The 13,128-nt window shown below is 42.4% G+C and overlaps 1 protein-coding gene across 10 annotated transcripts in view; it reads left to right on the plus strand.

Moving 5' to 3' along the window:
- LDB2 (LIM domain binding 2) overlaps positions 1-13,128 on the plus strand; it is a 389,066-nt gene that overhangs the window by 129,250 nt on the left and 246,688 nt on the right. The gene's annotated exons all lie outside the window — the stretch shown is intronic.

Genomic DNA, 13,128 nt, shown 5'->3' on the forward strand with positions numbered 1-13,128 from the left:
TAAGGGCAAAGTGAGTCCAGCTTCCACGGCTAGACTTTCTCTGTATCTAGATTCTGAGATGCGTGGTGGTGAGAAGCCTTCTGAGGTCTCCCCAGCACTCCCACACTATCTCTATTTTCCAGAAATCATGCACATGTGCATCATCTTAATGAACCCATGTGCTTAGCAGTGGAAGTTGAAAGGAGAACGACACATACCTGCCTGATGGACCACCCCAAAGTGTGGGAACTTGGAATAAGAGCTGTTATATTTGCTCCTAGTCCTTAATCCTTCTGGGCATCCTGTTCTTGTCAAATGTCACTGAGATGACTGCTGCATTAGGAGCTGCATGAGGGAGCTAATCTCAGGCCCATGGCTGGGTCTTGGTACTAAGTGCGTGTTGGGTCATATATGTCTATCAGCCTAGTCCATGCAGAAGTAGAATTCTAAAAAAGCAACATTAGCTTGCAAATGGCTTTCAAGTTTCTACCTTAATCTTGCTTCCTACTGTTCTATAGCCCAAAACAACCATGTAGTCAAACTCTGAGTCAACCCAGAGAGACTGTTCTCAGGCATGAATAAGGAAGGTGTGATTTATTGGGAGCAATTACTGTATCAGTCGACCACAGGCTTTGACTTAAATAAAAACAGTTACCATTTATTTTACTTTGTGTGTGCATATGGGACTAAGAACGAATCTTAATATCTTGCACATGCTAGGCAAGTGCCCTACCTACTCTTAGCCATTCACTGAACTTCCTTAGGACATACTGTGTGCTTAGTATGGGGCTTGGCACTTCACGTGTGTTATTTTATTAACTATGCATGATAGGCTCCCGAGGTGGATATTAGTACTTGAAATATTCTGAAGTTACTTAAATTGCTTAAACTCATACTGGGAATAAATGGCCAAGGTTTTAACACTAAGCTGAAGAAATCCAGAAACCAATTATCATTTTTGCCTTGCTACGGGTCTGGTCTAGAAACCCTTTAGGAAATGCACTAGGGGTTGCATGAGACAGGCGATGCTTCTGTAACAGCTCAGACTATAAACGATGAACCAACACGGAGATAACATCCCAGTGAGTTCTTGAGACTCCTGGACCTTCCTATGGAAGTAAAGGCATCTAAGCTTCAGCTATAAAAAGTAATGACTTCGAATTCTACCGGTACTATAGCTACTGCTTGATTATTTAAGTTTTATGAGCTGCAGTGATGTCATCCTCCAAATGAGAGTCTTGTCCTAAGGATTAAATATAGTAATAATTCTATGCATTAAACTCCGAGCATAGCATAGGCGTCTAGGAGGAACTCATTAAGTAAAAGTCCTGTAAGGCTCAGAGGGGAAAACAGTAAAGAGAGCTTGTCTCAGACAACGAGAACCTATGTTTACATAAAGGAGAGAAGAGGTCTGACCATAGAGATGATACTGGGTGAGGATCGCCAGTTTATGGCAATGGTTAGGCAAGCTAAAGGCCAAGTTTGAAGGGCTTTGATACCCAGATGGAAGGAGTAAAGTTGTCACGTTAAAAATCCTATGAACTTCCAGGTTCTTTTCTGGTTTCATTCTGGGATGTCCTTTACTGGTTCCTCTTTTGAGCAACTGATCTCTAGTTTGTGGCACTATTTTGAAAGGTACAAAGCTATCTTAGTTACTGTTCTATTGCTATGAAAGGACACCATGACCAAAACAACTTATATATAAGAAATCATTTAATTAGGGGCTTGGGTAATAGTTTCAGAGGGTTAGTCCATGATCATTACGGTAGGAAATATGGCGGCAAGCAGGCAGGCATGATGCTGAGCCAGAAAGTGAGATCTACAATAGGAGGTGGGGGCAGGCGGGGGCGGGGGGAGGAGACTCAGATGTGAGTAGAGAAAATAGAAGGACTTGGGAGAGGTTAGCAGGGGGTACACAAAAGAGGCTGGTAGGGCCCAGGGATTAGAGAGCTGCAAAAGACTTGAAAACGAGGAAAAGTGGTAGAAAGTGAGGGGTAGGACAAGATGACACCAGTCACGTTAAAGGGTCGATTGTAGGTGAAGTCAGCAGATGCTGGCAGGTGCTCAATGACACAAGTAGAAGGAATGACTATAGGTCAAAGGGAAAGCAAAAGTGATGTGTAATTCTGTTCTGTGTACTTACATTACTGCATATTTCTCGGTGATACCACCAATGAGAAGTAAATGATTTTCAAATAAAAGAATGTCTCAAAAATCCCAAATAGTAACAATGATATCGATAATAACACTAATTTACAAGAAAAGTTCCATTCTAAGGTCATTCATTGACTAACTAGAAACCTTGTATGATTTCCAGGGAATTTTCTGGAATGTCTTATTGCCTGAACATTACATGGATTTAACTTTTCTGATTACAATTTACAGAGCATGCCTAGTTATTTGTTTTCAGATTGTTATGTCTTGAGATTAGTATAAAAGTATGTTTTTAATCCCTCAAATATATTTTATCCAACAGCAGGTCATAAGAATAAGGAAGGGTTCAGGTCTGGTTTCCCTATCAACATTTCAGTCTCCATTTGAGTAAAATAGGAACGCCACTGAACCTATGTGATCATGTGCTAAACACGTGTGTTAGTTACGTTTCTATTTGCTGTGACCAAATCCCTTCCCAAGAAGCACTTAGGGGAAGGCATGGTGGTGGGAGCATCTAGCAGCTGCTGTGGCAGAGGTGTGAAGCTGAAGATGCTTGCTCACATCTGGGCAGGCCAGGGAGGGAGGCGAAGGAATTGCCCAGCATTCAGCTCTCCTTTTCCATCCTTAATCCAGTCCAGGCCTCCAGCCCAGCAGAAAGTGCCACCCATATTTAAAGTGGTTCTTCTAGCAGGAAATACCCTTGCAGACACACTCACTAATCTAATGCCTTGGGTGGTCTTTGTTCTTTCCCTTCGTGCTTCTCTTCCTTTCCTGTTGTGTTCCTTCTCCTCTCTCTGTGTATGTGTGTGTGTGTGTGTGTGTGTGTGTGTGTGTGTATGCGCTGGTGTATGTGAACATATGTGTATACATATGGAAGCCACAGAATTACTTTGGGCATTGTTACATAGGTAGCACTGTCCACTTTTTTTTTCTTATCACTCTCAAGTGATGCTAAGCAGCCAGCGTACCCCAGTGATCTGACCATCTCTATACCCCCACCATGGAAATTAGAAGCTCTTATCACCATGACCTGTTTTTTGTTTGTTTGTTTGTTGGTTTTTGTTTTTTAAATTTGGATTCCGGGGCTTGAGCTCAGATTCCCAAGCCTGTACTCCTGACTGAACTGAACTGTCCTCCCAGTCCCCCCAAATGGTTCTTAGTCCTCTTAAGTTGATGATGAACATTAACTCTCACCCAACTTAACGAACAGTGACATTTTGTGAGTCCCCGAGTTTACACCTGTTTTCCAAATTGTTCATATGCTCCTAAGGTTTGCTTTCTACTTGGCAGTGTCTTCCCAGCTCACTTCCAGCTGACTTCTGTGCCATTTATCTCACCATTTACCGACAATGGTGCTGGTATCTATCTGGGTCCCCGGAGGAGCCTGATCATGGAGAGTAGCCTTCCCAGAGCATTGATCATACGGTGTTAAAATGCAGCTCCCAAACTCAGTCTGCACACTGATCTTTATTCTAATCACTTTCAAGACTTAGGCTGTATAATTTTATTTCATTATAAAATTGGAAGTTACATTGCAAATGCAGAGTTAGTGTCACTGTGCTTGGCATACACAAAATTCACAAATAGGTTTTCTAAGGAAGTTGGACCTTAATAGGCTCAGTTTAAGGAATCTGATATAACCCCTTTATATCAATATCACCCTAAAAGGTAAAAATAGAATACTACCATATTAGAAGGTCAAAGTTATTCTACCTTCCCTATAATTTCATCAGTGTGCCCTACCTTGTGTCTCATTAGTGTGTCTTGATAGTCAATTTCTAGCTACTCCAACCCTGCCAATTATAAACCAGACAAGTGATAGTGACCAAATCACTTGACCCTTCCCTATACCAGCTTTACTTTATATGTAGTCCGTGGTTATAATAACAACACCATCTTTAGGTTGCTATGACTAAAGGACATGAAATGTGTAAAGATTTCTCTGCACTACCCAGATCATATCAAACCTTTAATAACTGTTTCAATATTTATTATTTGTATTATCCTTTGACCCCAGAATTGGATTCAGCTGTGAGTAACAAAGTACTATCCTTCTGGACAAATTGACAGTTCATTATGAAATCTGCTGGGAATGTCTGGTCTGGGTTCAAAGGGGGAGCAGCAGGCTCAAAGAAGGCAAAAGGTTCTGTCTAATTGTTTCAGTCTCAATATGTGAGTTCTGTCCTAGAGTCTAAGATTGCTGTTGATCTTGCTTGGGGCAAACTTGTATTATCATTCATCCAAACTGAATGTGAGCAAAAGTAGTGTGTACATCTCTGGGGAATGGTCAGACTCTACTGAGACTTGTTAGTGTCTGTGTATACTGCACTTACTGATACTCTACTGGCTAGAACCTGTTCATATGGTCATACTTACTTTTAAGAGACTAGAATACATAGCAGTGTGTGTGTGTGTGTGTGTGTGTGTGTGTGTGTGTGTGTGTGTGTGTACTCAATTACAATTTGAGAGCCTGATACTGGTAAAGAGGAGGAAAGAAGCACATTTGACTGTGTCACATCTGTTAGGGCCAAGGCTATGCTGTTTTATGAACCTGGCTCAGACACTTGGGTTTCTCTGTATTTTTTTCATCTCACACCGTTTAGAAATGAACCCTGCTTATGCTGAATCTGGCTCTTCCTACCTGCACTGTGGTGGTTTGAATGAGAATGGTTCCCATATGCTCATATATTTGAATGCTTAGTCACTAGGGAGTGGCACTATTTGAAAGAATTAGAAGAGTTAGGAGGTGTGGCCTTGTTGGAGGAAGTGTGTCATGTGGGGTTGGCTTTGAGGTTTCAAATGCCCAGGCCAGGCCTGAACGCTGCCATACTTCATGATAGAATAATACTGAACAAAACCTATGAAACTGTAAGCAAGCCTCCAATTAAATATTTTCTTTTGTAAGAGTTGTCTTGATCATGGTGTCTCCTCATGGCAACAGAACAGTGACTAAGACACATACCATCCCTTGATTGGTTGTCCAATCCTTCTTGTAGTGTCCCAGGAACTGACGCTGTCCCTCATGGGACTTCCTATTTTTGCTTCTAGAGTTTTCTACCCCACTGCCAGAGCAAACTTGGCCAAATGTAGATTTGTAGATTAGGTTCTCTACTCTCTTTCCATCTTTCTAATGACTTTTATTATTCAAAAGAAAACCTAAAACTTTGCTATGCCCTGTGAGATCTGTGTGCTCTGGCTCAGCCCTAAGACTGATTTGATCTGTAGGCTGCTTTTGTCAAAATTCTCCAGTACTTCCTTTCTCCTCAATGCTAGTCCTACACTGTGTGTGTGTGTGTGTGTGTGTGTGTGTGTGTGTGTGTGTGTGTTCAAGCATGTATTAGAAAGAGGCTAGATGTCAACTTTAGTATCGTTTCTCCATTGCTCTTACCTTCAGTGTTTGTCCAAAGGTCCTTTGCTAGGCTTGAAGCTCACCAGTTTGGCTAATCTGGCTTGGCAGCAAGTTGCAAGAATCCACCTGTCTCAGAGACCTTGCTGTCATGAGAACTAAAGGAACACACTGACCTGTACCCAGATTTTCATATGGATGTTGGGATCTGAACTCAGGTCCTCAGGCTTACTCAACTTTTTAAAAACAGGTTTATTTATTATGTATACAATATTATGCCTGCATATGTACTAGCAAACCAGAAGAGAGCAACAGATCATATTATAGGTGGTTGTGAGCCACCATGTGGTCGCAGGGAATTAAACTCAGGACCTCTGGAAGAGCAGACAGTGCTCTTAACCGCTGAGCCATCTCCAGCCCAACTTCTATCAACAGAGCCAACTAGTGAGTCCTTGTCCTACATTATCATGGAAAAAGTCTTTCCTCACATTGTGTGAGCACATAATAAAGAGAAGACAGCCCTGCAATTGAGAGGGGGAAGGAACAGGTTGGAGATAAACTGATTGAGGCAGTGATCTGAGATCCAGGTCAGGCTAACTGCAGGTTCCGTATTCCTTCAGCCCCATTAATTAAATGTTTAGTGAATGCTTGGGTGCCCAGCAATAGAAAGGATGGAAGAAGCCAGTTCGCCTTAAGGAAAGCTGCTTAGACTTTGCAGAAGACCTGCATGCCCTTCACAGGAGGCAACGATGGCCTCTAGGTTCTTCCTTTGTAGGGAACTGCCAGAAGGCCTTGCCCCAAATTCTGTAGCCACGGAAAGCCAAAGCTATTATAAACCTGAGGTCAGCCCAGGTTAATAAGATCATCCTTTCACAGACCCAATAGAGTAACCTTGTCTGTGAGTCAACATTGGACCCCTCAGATCAGGTAGCATTTATGCACCACAGGACTACATGCAGTGGCTCACTCCCTGCTTCCCGACCCAACTCCCCTGCCACCTGAGCATTCTTGGTAACTCAAAAGAAGTGAAAAGGAGAAGCCTCATCATTAAAGGCTTTTCCTTGCAGTTCAGATGTTCAACTTTGGGAAGCATTTGTTTGGCAGAGAGTGTGAAGTTTCCTTTGGAATAGAATATAAGATATTGTCTCTGTACATATGTATGTATATGTACTTATTTTTCTAGAGAAAGGATATATGCCAAGCTTTCATTTTCCAAAATGGCATGAACAACTTGTAATAAAAAAAAAAGCCTTTTCAAATCATTCATTTAGCACAGAATATATACACTGTGTTACATCATCTCCTTTTAATTCTCAAAACAAGTCTGTGAGTTAGTATAGTACCATGGCAATTTCACAGTTGAAAAGCCGAGGTCAGCATCATTTAATTACTTCCCAACATCACACATAGATTTTAACCATAAGAATAATATTTCAAGTGCAACTCTATTATACCGCCAAGAATCACAGTGCTTTCAATATTAACTTATTTTTATCAAAACACATATAGACAAGACTTTTAATATTAAATGGTGTTTCTTTTTAAAGAAAATGTTTTTTTTTTCCTTCTTTCTCCTGCACCATCTCTTTCATCTGTTTGCCCCTTTGTCTATCTGTGTTTATCTCTTGTGCTGTTTTGAAAAGCTCGCACAAATCTGGGAATCGTTGGACTCCAAGAATCCATAAGCATGATGGGTTGTTCACCATAAGCGTGCAGTCTTCAGGCTGCTCCATACAAGTGGCAATTTTTGTCATCAATGGTTCGATAGTCAGCTACCATTTCCTTTCACCTAAGTGACCTACAGGACAGTTTCTAAAGCCTTTGTGTCCCATGTCCTATTGATTTATCCTGACAAGAGCTTTCCAATTCCCTGCTTGGTGTGCCTGAGGTTTCCTATGATCAGGAGGCAGCTGAGGTTGTAGAGAGGGAGGAGGAAATGGGCAGGAACCCCACCATGAGAGACTCTGACACTGGAGCACCTGTGTCCGGCTTCATGTCTCTCCCACCTTCATTGGCCACTTCCTTGTGGTCTGAGAAAGTCCCTGTAGGGAACTGGCTTGCTTCTTCTTGGTTGCCTTGTCTTTCAGCTGAAGAGTTCTTGACCTCTCCTCATTTAATAACAGTGTCCGTATCTCTTGATTGTGTTTTTATTTTCCCAAACTTCTGTTAAAGGTTACACTCATTTCATCACTTCCCTTTGACCCTTTAAGTTGTACCTTTTCTGTGACTTCCCTGTGCGTCCAAATGGCATTTTAAAAGAGCAAGTGAGTGGGAGAATATGACCCAGTGGGTAGAGTGCTCGCCTGGCATGCATGGAGCCCTGGCTTTGATTCCTTGTACCACATAAAGCTGGGTTTGGTTACCTCAGTATGTGGGGGCTAGAAGTAGAAGTTCAAAGTTGTCCTTAGGTACATAGTGTACCTGAGGTCAGCTTGGACTACATGGGACCCTATGTCAAAAACAGAGAAAAAGAAAACAACCAAGAAACTCGAAAGTTCAAGATATCCCACCAGTGATCTAGAACAGGTGTTTGTAGACGTCACCGTCTACTGCATTACCTCTCACTAGCACTATCATGTGTGCAGTGCTATCCAAGCACTGGGAGAAGCCTAAAAAGAGACAAGGCATTTTGCTTCTCACGTGAGTTATAGTACAGTGGCAGCAAGACCAGGACTCTGTCTCTAATGCAGGCGTACGCCACGCATCTCAGAGGGGAAGTTATAGATGCCAAGTGGAAAAAGTGAGCCTTCCTACCCAGACTGCACACACAGGCACAGAAAAGAAGCAGGAGGGGCGTGGACCTCTCTAACAAAGAGTGTGAGCAAATCCCTGACAGAGAAGAGTGGGGACATTAAAAAAAAAATGTGTTCCACGCTCTGGTTTCTTCAGTAAAGGATATGTGGATGTGAAAATACTGTAGGACAGTAGGTAGATGGGAACCTTGATTACAAGTTTGGATTCTAATTGATTTAAGATGGTGCACAAGTCATAGCAACGGAAGTTGTAAACAGCGGGAGAATTAGTAGGGCAATGGTGGCACACACCTTTAATCCCAGCACTCGAGAGGTGGAGGCAGACAGGTCTCTGTGAGTTTGAGGCCAGGCTGGTCTACAGACTGAGTTCCAGGACAGCCAGGGCTACAGAGTGAAACCCTGCCTCGAAAACTAAAACCAACCAACCAAACCCATGAAAGAATTGAGGTCGAGCTCCTGGGAAGAGAGGATTGGAGACAGGGAACTGAGGGAAGCATCCAAGGGAAAGAAAGGAAATAGTTTTGCATAGGAAGGAAGTAAAATTGCTTAGGGAAGTAGCTGGCACAGCAAGAGAAATATCCAGGAAGAGGCAGGAAACACAAAAATGTCAACAACTCAAGAGAAGAGAACAGCTGTGCCTGTCCTAGATGGCTGATGCTGGTGTCGATCAGGAATAACAGCTTGGAAAATCACTAAAGGGTCTCCAGATCTGGCACAACCAGGGCATGCCATTTGGCCAGGGACCCAAATGCTGACAAGTTTGGGACTTTTCCATGACTCTTTGTGCTTCCGTAAAACTCCTCCCCTGCCCAGTGCTTATTGTCGAAGCCAGACATATGTACCAAACTTTGAAATAAGAAAAATAAGACAATGTTGATTTCTCAGTTCAGACAAAAATGTGGATAGCCAATCACGAGCAGATATCTTTTAATGATCCACTCACATCCCAAATATGTATACACGCATATGGGAATGTTTGATCTTATTTTCGTTTTCACAAATAAGGCCCCTTTGACTGATCTGCAGAGCAAATCTTTTTTTAAAGATCGATTTCAGTTAGTTATATGAATGTGGTGTATCTGTTTGTGTGTGGCTATGTGCACGTGCATATGCCTGTAGGTGCCTATGGAGGCATTGCATACTACTGGTGCAGGAGTTACAAAAAATGGTGAGCCGCCCAGTGCAGGTGCTGGAAACCAAACTGAGATCAGAGAAGCCGCATCCACTGCTAACCACCGAACCCTGTCTCCAGCCCACCCTGGAGAACTTATCAACTAAGCTGACTGCTTTTGGTAGCTATGCCCAGTATCATTTCATTGAGGAAAACTGATTTTCCCCTTTCCCATCAGGCATCCCTGGCAGACAGCTTCTTGGGTAGAGGTGGGTCATTGTGGCCAATTCCCTGTCTCATTGCTGGCCTTTTGTCTGCTTTGAACCTGTGCAGTTCTTTTCATGCTGTCATAGTCTCTGTCAGTCCATGAATGTAATAGTCCTGTTGTGACTGCAAAACACTGTTTCTTTGGAGCATCCACCACCTCTGGCTCTTAGAATCTTTCCACCACCTCTTCTGCATAGATCCGGGAGAAATTTGCAGCGGGGGGTGGAGGGTGGGGGGGAAAGTTGTTTGTTGCTAAAATTTTGTTTGTCTTTCCAAAGATGGGAGGATAATTCGGATTAGGTCTCAGAGCAAAACCTAAACAGCATCTTTTTGACACGTCTTCATATGTATTTCCATCACGTTTCCTAATCCCAACTTTCCTTTAATACTCTTACCCTGTTGCCAGCCACTCTGACTTGCCTGGCATTCAGATACCACCTAGCAGTTGCCCTCACTGGGAGCCTCTCCTGACGAATGGCAGAGTCTACTGGAAGAGCGTTGAGGAATACAACTGATCTGGACCCTTGTTTTCTGGTGCTGGTGCCTGTGGGAGGAAGGCAGCTTGCTTTCTAGCCTTTCCTTAAAGTATGGCAGAGTGTAAGGACGAATGGAATTGAATCGGTCTTTAGCCAGGCTTGAATTGCCCACCTTGAAGCTGCAGCTCAGCTGTCAGTCTTGATGCCTCTCTAGACAATGTCCAGCTGCACTGAAAACTCCTTTACCTTTGTTCTGCCCTGCCCCTCGCCTCGCCTCGAACCCCTTTTCTCTTCACCTCTCCTTTCCTCCCCTCCCTTTCCCCTCTCTTCCCCTCTCTATGCCTTCTTGTTTTCTTTCTTTTCTTGGCTAAACATTTTAAATGCAGAATTTTTTTCCTGAGTATTCAGAGAAGGACTAATATAATAAATTATAAATCAAAACCATAGGCTTAGGAAGCTAATTTGCCCTTATCACAATGAATAGGAGCATTAAGGCATAGTGGTCGTTAAAAACCAGTGTGGAGGCATTCTGTCTTGCCAAACCCTGAGGCAGGAGGAGCCTTGCTCACCAGAGTGAGGCAGAGGGACTTTCCATGCACCAGGGAGACAGTGTCTTTTGCATAACAATCTAATTCTTCTGCTTCCTGGTGAATATTCATAGTGTGGGGGTAGAGTTTCTGTATTTACGAACTTGTGGAAATGAGAAATGCAGATCAGCCTCTGGGAAGAAGATTATTGACATCGTTCTTGGACAGACGCAGCAGCAGCAGCATGGAAGCCCAATTGCGTTTTTTGTTCTTTGGCTTTTGCCTACACTGAAATAAAGGCCACCTGTGAGGTTGGGGACCGGCAACTGGGACAGCTGAATGGAGTCAGACGTCTTTCAGTTTAGGGATAAGTGTGTGACTTAAAAGCAGTCTTTCATATTATGCTCTCAATGTTGTTTTAGATTTCAAAGGTTTTATGCTTCTTTTAAAATTACGTACACACACATGTATGTATGTATGTATGTATGTATGTATCTATCTATCTATCTATCTATGAAAATTTGGGTATGCGCACAGTAGTGTAAGTATCTGCAGAGAATGGAAGAGGGTATCAGACCCCTTAGAGCTTGAGATGAACCCAGTTTGGGGCCTCTGCAAGAGCAGTACAAGCTCTTAACCACTGAGCAACCTAGCACTTCTGTTTTTTTTTTTAATCATTAATGTTAGAACCATCTATATCTATCTCTTTCTTCCAGCTGTGCGTTTCTATGTTTAGTCTATAATGTAGGTTGTAATCTAGAATGTAGATTAGGTAGACTAATATAACACTAGGGTTAAACCATTATTAGTGATTTTCATACACATGGAGATTGTATGTGGTGATCTTTTCTGTGTGCGTGAATGGGATTTCACATGTGGGGTGATTTTCGTAAGTGATTAATAACAATTTGGGATGTTTTGGCTATGTTTGGACATTTTAGAGCAAGTGGAAAAGTCATCGTTTGTTAGTAAACACCACGGGGCGCAGTTGCCTACATCTAGCAGCCCGTATATTGCTTACTTCCTATGAAGGTAGACGTGAGGAGACTAAGCACTGATGGGGAAGTCCATTGCCCAGAGCTGTCCAGCCCAGGACTGAACCCAGGATTTTGCATATGCCAGAGCAGCAACCTACCAAGAAGCTACATCCCCAATGCCTTAATTATTTTCTATTCTAAAACAGGATTTTGCTATATAGATGTCTCAAAATGTGTTCTTCTTTTGTCAGACTCCTAACCAGCTGGGATTACAGGCTTGCTGCAACGAGGTCCCTCTTGCTGACTGGTTTGGCGGCCACAAACATTGTTATCCTAAACTCAATAACGAAAAGAATAGCAATAAATTCAGTCATAACCCACCTGATTCTTTACCACCTAAAACATAGCCAATATTTTGTGTACTTGGAAAGTATCGGTGGATGCACTAATGAATACATGTCAGTCCAGTCTAGGACAACCAGATGTTGCAGTGTTGTTGCCACCCTTACACGTGGTACACTTTCATCTTGCCTCTCACGATGGGTTCAGAATCAAACCCGAAAAACACGCAATCTTTGTATTCCACAGGAAGGATATTGCAGGTGGCTTGGGGTAGCATGCATTCACTCACAGGCTTACATGAATCACAAATTGAATATAGTTAATAGATGTTCTTGCTTCCATGTTTTCTTTGGGAATTCAAAGTTCTGCAAAAGGCCCACCACTTGGACCATCATGCCCTGGGCTTCTAGTCTATAAAACTGTATTTGTGTTCCTCAGTCACCATTTCTGCTGTTATCTTGGTTTATCTTCTCACTTGGTATATGGCCTAAGTCTCTTTAAACATACATGCCTAGTGAGGATGCACATTTAAGAAAAATCATTGTAGTTGTTTTCTCTGTCCTTAAAATGTCTCACTGTACTGTGAAACAGATGTCTGCTTTTCTCTTCTAGTGTCCTTCCTGAATCATCTGCCAGTTAAGTTATACATTTTTAAAGAATTTTACCACAACCATCTCTTCCAGGAAACCCGTCTTCTCTGAAGTTCATACATGCAATCAGGAGCACAGCATTCACTTCTTTCTCTTCCACGTACTCACACGCAATACTTACTATATGCCAAGGCCTCTTTTGTGCCAATAGTATGTATGACACCAAGATAGGCTGTTTCTTTTATTTTTCTATCTTCCATGCAGCATAAGCAGACAGAAGTACTTCCTAAGTGCCCAGATTCATGCCTAGACATAGTTGGCACTCATTTGTCAAATATTCAATTAAATCCCCCGCTAGTCTTACATGCACAGATGAGGACCCGTGCTGTGGATAAATGCCTCAGAAATTGAACTTTGCTATAGAATAAGTAGGGAGGGAAAGGAAAGGTGATTCACTTACTTTGGGGACTCTGGCAAAATTGAGATTACATGGCTTTCGAAACATTCCTAGCATTTACCTCTTGAACAGAGAACCTTAATGCTGTTAGGTGTAGCAGTAAAAATTATGCCATTTAAACTTAGTGTAGTGTGTTTTTAATCAGACAA

The sequence above is a fragment of the Acomys minous genome (assembly GCF_964271855.1).
Source record: "Acomys minous genome assembly, chromosome: 10".
NCBI classification, from domain to species: domain Eukaryota; kingdom Metazoa; phylum Chordata; class Mammalia; order Rodentia; family Muridae; genus Acomys; species Acomys minous.